This window comes from Pteropus alecto, unplaced genomic scaffold, assembly GCF_000325575.1.
Source record: "Pteropus alecto unplaced genomic scaffold, ASM32557v1 scaffold25, whole genome shotgun sequence".
In the NCBI taxonomy this organism is placed as follows: Eukaryota; Metazoa; Chordata; class Mammalia; order Chiroptera; family Pteropodidae; genus Pteropus; species Pteropus alecto.
In genome coordinates, this window is record NW_006441955.1 from 34075823 (window position 1) to 34081855 (window position 6033).

Below are 6033 nucleotides of genomic sequence, written 5' to 3' on the forward strand. Positions count from 1 at the left end.
CCCCCCCGCCCCCCCCCCCGTCAGTTAACTGCAGATGGCCATAATATGACCTTACTCTGGGGGCAACCCACTAGTACAGGGGAAATTAACTAAACATGCGCCTACCCTCAAAATCTCCCTGGCGCAGGTGTGTGACTACTCATTTATGGACACACACTGCACATGCCCCCGCCAGAAGTAGGCGATTCAAAGAGAGGAGCTGGAAATTCATGTCACTCGAGGTAGGAGGGCCAGAAGGAGAACAAGGAAACCCTGTGGTCCATAAAAACTCACCTTTCCGCTTACCCCCATTTCTCAGCGCACTCTATTTTTATCAAGCTGCCTACTAGGACTTTGTACCAAGTGTACTTTGCCAGCTTTACTTAATAAAATCTCTTCCGTTTGCTACTTTTTCTACGCCCTGTCTTTGTCCAAGCATTGGACCTCCACGCAAATTTTCATGGGGGATCCAAGGACCAAGCCCCAGACTCATACAGTGCAGACATCTATGCACCAGTAACAGGACCATTTCTAACTCATCTTTGTCTCTGCCGTTTTAGTGTTTGCTGAATGAAAAATGAGTGAATTCTCCCATCACAAAAGATGCTCATACACATATTCAACAAAAAGGTCTTTCCTATTCCACAGTTGTAGCTGAGGGAGACAGGAAAAAGGAAGGAAGGAAGGTAGGAAGGAAGGAAGGAAGAAACGAAGGAAGGAAGGAAGGAAGGAAGGAAGAAAGGAAGGAAGGAAGGAAGGAAGGAAGGAAGGAAGGAAGGAAGGAGAAGAAACGAAGGAAGGAAGGAACGAAGGAACGAAGGAATGAAGGAACGAAGGAAGATTGAAGGAAGGTTGAAGGAAGGAAGGAAAGAAGGAAGGAAGGCAGACAGTTGTTGGCTTCCATTCCTGAATTCACAATCCTAGCTCACATTTCTCTATCGAGATCAAAGTGAAAGCCCATTGCCTTAATCATGAAGTGTGATACCAGTAAGCTCAGAGCAGGGCAGGGGAGACCTGATGCTGCCAAAAGAACAGCAAAGTCCAGAATCAAAGAGAAGCCAGTGCAATGGTTCCCAAAGCAATATTGCGGCTTCCAAGTCTCCTGGATAAGGGAGCCAACTGCATCAATCTTTCAGGAGACCTACTGTTCAATCTGTTAAGAGAAGCATACAAAGCACATTTATTTCCGAGGACCCAAGCTGCTGCGCTGAATAAAAAAGAGGAGAGGGAGAAAGGAGACAGAGAATGCAATTTTTCTTTGGCTACAAAGCTCTTTAGCCCTCACACCTAAGGTCGCCAAGGCAGTTCTTACCTGGGACTCTCTCAGGCCCAGGAAGGCTGCTTTCCAGACGGGTAGCAGGTTGGCAAGATGGTGCATGTACCTTCACCTTCAAACATTCTTTATCATCAATATGTCAACATTCAGAAGGATTGATGAAAATCTACTAACGCTGTTGTAAAATTTAACTTTACCAAATCTTTTTATTTAAAAAAATATAGGGCTTTCTTTCCTTAAATTTTTTTTTTTTTTTTTGCTTTAAGTATGTTGAAAAAGTCCTATGTATTTTTATTAAAAGGTTTGTATTTAGTAGATTGTTTCTGTTTCACATAAGATGAAGCTAGTTTCTTCAATTTTTTTCATACAGTCAATATTTACTGAGTACCCAGGTGCCAGACACTTTTATAAGCACAGACAAAGTGGGGTTTCTTTTTAGTGTGAATAATTCAGGGAGTAAAGATCTGCCAATACAGCTGTGATGGAGAATCTAATGTTGATAAAAATTAAGGAAAGAAATGAACATCATCTAGTCATTAATTCCAAAATGCACCCAATTACTGAGCTTTTGCTATTTATATACTTGCCACATATAAACATTTTCTATCTCATCATCACTAAACATGTTCCAAGTGCAAAGTCACGAAACAAACCAGCTTCAGTCCTGAGTAGGGAGATATGCCCTCTGCCCCAATTTCTTGCGAACGAGCTGATGAACATTCAGTTGCTGTTCCCCATTTAATTAATTCTGATGGGCTATTGATTTACCACAACTGTTTGTCCTAATAATGAGCTCCAAAATTAGAATGGCTGCAACCCACTTAGACAGCTGCCACAGAAAATAAGTATTTGAAAATGCTCTTGGTCAAGGCAATGGGGTAGAAATGGCTGTAGTTCAGCAGCAAATTTACATAATTATGTCGCATGAGTTTTACTTTTCCATTTCAAGCGTAGTTAACATACCAGCAGTGATGACCACGAGAACTGCTACTAGCGGTAGAGTTAAGACTGCTACTTCATATCAGGGTAGCAAGGATAAACATGCAGCCTGAAGTGTGCTAATCGTGGAGTCAGTATAGCAACAGGCATTGAACAATTTAGGTCAGTTCCTTGCACTGTTTAATTAGACTAATATATCTGTTTGCAATTAATAGCAGATGTGACAAGTTAATGTGTCCATGTACAGACAAATTAACCTCTGCCCATCAGCTGCTAGGATCTGTGAGAAAGCTGCCATATTTTGCTTCTATCCATCCGAGTCTAAATGAAAGTGTAGGATAATTATAAACTAAATTATAGAGACTTAATAGAATACACACTTCACATGAAGCACACTGTCCATAGGAAATCATTTTTCAGGCAGGCCATCAGACTTGAACAACAACAAAAATGAACATCCGTGTTACCCTTGACATTTTATGAAATATGACTACATAGATTATGCTTTTATTTCTCTAGTAATAGAAATGATTCTGTAATTTTTCAACTATCATAAACCAGACCTATCTGCTCCTAATGCAGTCAAGGCTTAAGTCACTGAAATTTTTTTATTACCTCAAATTAGAACTTTCTATACAGTAGCTGGAAGCAATGCCCACTTCCCTAGGTCAATTAATTGCCATTACCCAATTCTGAAGGGAGAACTCAGGGAACAAGACAAATTTTCACAGGGCAGGACTTTTGAAAGACAGGAATTCTGGGTGTTAATTTTGTTTGGTTGGAAAGAAAGTCGGGGTCAGGACATGACTGCTCGTCATCTCTTCTCCTCCCAGCCTTCCCTCAGAAAAGCCATAGACCTGCCTGAACCCATGGAAGAAAGACCCAGCTTGCCCCAGAGCTGAGGCATCTAACCTTTTGGGATAAGAGAAAAATTTGGTCTTGATTTTTTGTCTCCAAATAGTTGGCAAGGAGCTCAAATGGTTGCAAGTCTTCCAAATTATCGTCTCTTTGAGATTGTAGAGGCTCTTAAAGAAGCGACATCAAGAAGTCAAACTTCCCTTCTCACCCTGTGAGCTGAATGAAACCTGTTCCCACAATCCTTGTGGCAGCTCTCATGGTCCTGGCCTGCTTTCACTGTGCCAGTGACCCTGGAATTTAGTAGGAAAGTGCCAAAGGCATGGAAAATACCCTATTACATGTCCACAGAATCCAATGGTGTACTCCCACTCCATTGTACAGTGTTTATGTGAACAGGTCTTGAAAATCAACCATGTAGAAGTAGTACACGGAAAGCGATTTTGACATTGGAAACCTCCACAAGTTAAAACTCCTGCCAAGAAGCCCAGCTTGAGACATTAAAAACTTCAGTGGTATATGGGAAATGGGTGAATGCGAAAAGGATAAAGCCCCTGGGATGATTTAGTCTCAAGAAGAGAAAGAAATGAGTCACTTAATGTCTCTTTAAATATAGGAAGGATTATTATTCAGAAGCTGTATCCAGATGTATGAACATTTCTCTACTGAGGATAAAACAGGAAACAATGGGCTTTAGCTAGAGAAGGAAAGGATATATATGTATAAAGAGGGGCTTCCTGACACTTGTGGTTATAAAGCATTGTAATGGGATACTAGAAAGGCTGTCAAATCCACTTCCCCACAGAATTTTAAGAACACGACAGACACCTCTAGGTAAAAATGGTTTAGATAAAACCTCCCTGGAGATTGAGGGATGGATCAGATGACTTCTCAGGGGCCCTTTCAGCCCTATGTGTTATCATTTTAAAACTGGACGACGATGCTTTTTCAGATAAGCCTTATCTGGTAAACTAGGAGTTATATCATTTCTTCTCGCCATCCCCTCCCACCCCCAAGCCCTGTCCAATCTTATTTTCTCTGTTTATACCTTGCTTTGTTGATGTCTCCGTGACAACTGCTCTTTGGATATTGTGCTTACGCTGTTTTGGCAAGCTATAAGGTACACAGACATTATCGAAGATGAATAGGACATTTGCAAGGACAGAGAAAAGATGGTTTTGTGCATAAAGGAATCTATGTAGGCTCCCCACACCATGAAATAATCTCAAATAAAGCAAGCCCTGTTTATAAAAATTTTATAGTGACTTAAATCTCAGTTCGATATATCAAAATATTTTGCTTTCATGGGGTAAATTTATATAATATCATGTATGGTTTGGTTTTCCTCAGACTTGGTGTTCCCTTGAAGTCATACGTCGCATTTGCTTACAGTGCCATCTTGAGTGGCTTGTGCTGGAGGAGACCGGAGGTGGCCGTCAGAGTCCTCTGTAACACGAGGCAAACTTGAGAGCACGTGAATGATGCTTGACAATGTGAAGGGCTCTTCTGAAACCCCGCTGTTTTCCAGTTCCAGATGGTTGCTTGTCTTCTCTAATTCAGAGTTTAAACAAATGCACATTGGCTTTCCAGGACATACCCTAACAAGAGAAGGTTGAAAATTAAGTCTGTGATTTACAAGGCCAAGAAATTAGTTTAGGTCACTTGAGATTTACTCAAAGTCATTTGAAAAATAATTCAATATCTAAACTGATTTTGCCAGCAGGAGAAACTCTGCTCTATTAAGTAGAATCAACAAAACCATCAGCTTTAAATTTAAATAAAACCACCATAGATGTAAGATGCATGGTTCATACATGGATAGCAATAAATGCACAAATAAATAAACAAACAAATTCATAAAATAAGTCATACTTTTACTTATGGAGTAGTAAGTAAAATCTTCAGTTCATATGTTCATGCATGCAAGAAATGTCATAGTTTTCAAAATTTTGATGAAATTTATTTTGAGCCTTCATTTGGTGGAGAGTGGGAAACAAAATCTCAGGCTATACCAGGTTTCCCTTGGATTTTCTTGGGAGACCATGAGTTCCAGGATATTTGTGGGAAGTCAAAGCTTCAGTTAGGGAAGGTGACAGTCAGAGAGTGACTTCGAAGTGTAAACCTATGCCTAGGCCAAGAGCATTGTGATAGAACATAAGCTGCCCTGGCTTAATCACTTTCTGCCTGTGCGATCATAGATGAGACACTTAGATTATCTGAGCTTCAGTGGTAATATCTACCACATAAGACACTGAATATAAACACCTGTATCAATGTCAGAAATTGTAAGTGTTCAAAACATAATACGCAGTTATATATTTTTTTCTCACTTCTTAGATTCAGGTAGTAACACCACCAAAGTACGTTTTTTAGCTAACACTTGTACATTGATTTTTATGCTTCAAACACTATTCAAAGCCTTTAATATCTATTAACTCATTTAATCCTCACAACAAACCCATGAAGTAGATATTATTATTTGCCTCATTTTACAGATGGAGAAACTGAAGCACAGAAAGGCTAAATAACATGCCCAAGGTCATAGAGTTAGAAAAGAACCCAGACAGCCTGGTTTCAAAATCTGCTCTCTTAAAGAATCTAATAAATCGTTTTGTTTGTTTGATGTGTGACCTTTTATTTTTAGATGACTTTTTATTCTCTTGATCTTTAAAGCAATGCATACTACAGGGTAAAGTTATAGAGAATATTTCAGGAATCTTAGTGTGGGTTGGCCTTCCTAAACAAGACAAGGAACTATAACCCATAAAGTAAAAGATAGACAAACATGAAAATTAAAAACTTCTAGGTAATCATAAGCCAAGTTATAAGACAAAGGACAAACTGGGAGATAATACTCGCATTAAAAATAATCGTCAAAGGGGTACAATTCTTAATATATAAATAGCTTCTATAAATTAATAAGAAAAAGAGATAATTCAATAGAAAAATTGGTAAATAATATAAAAATGTGGTCATGGAAAAGG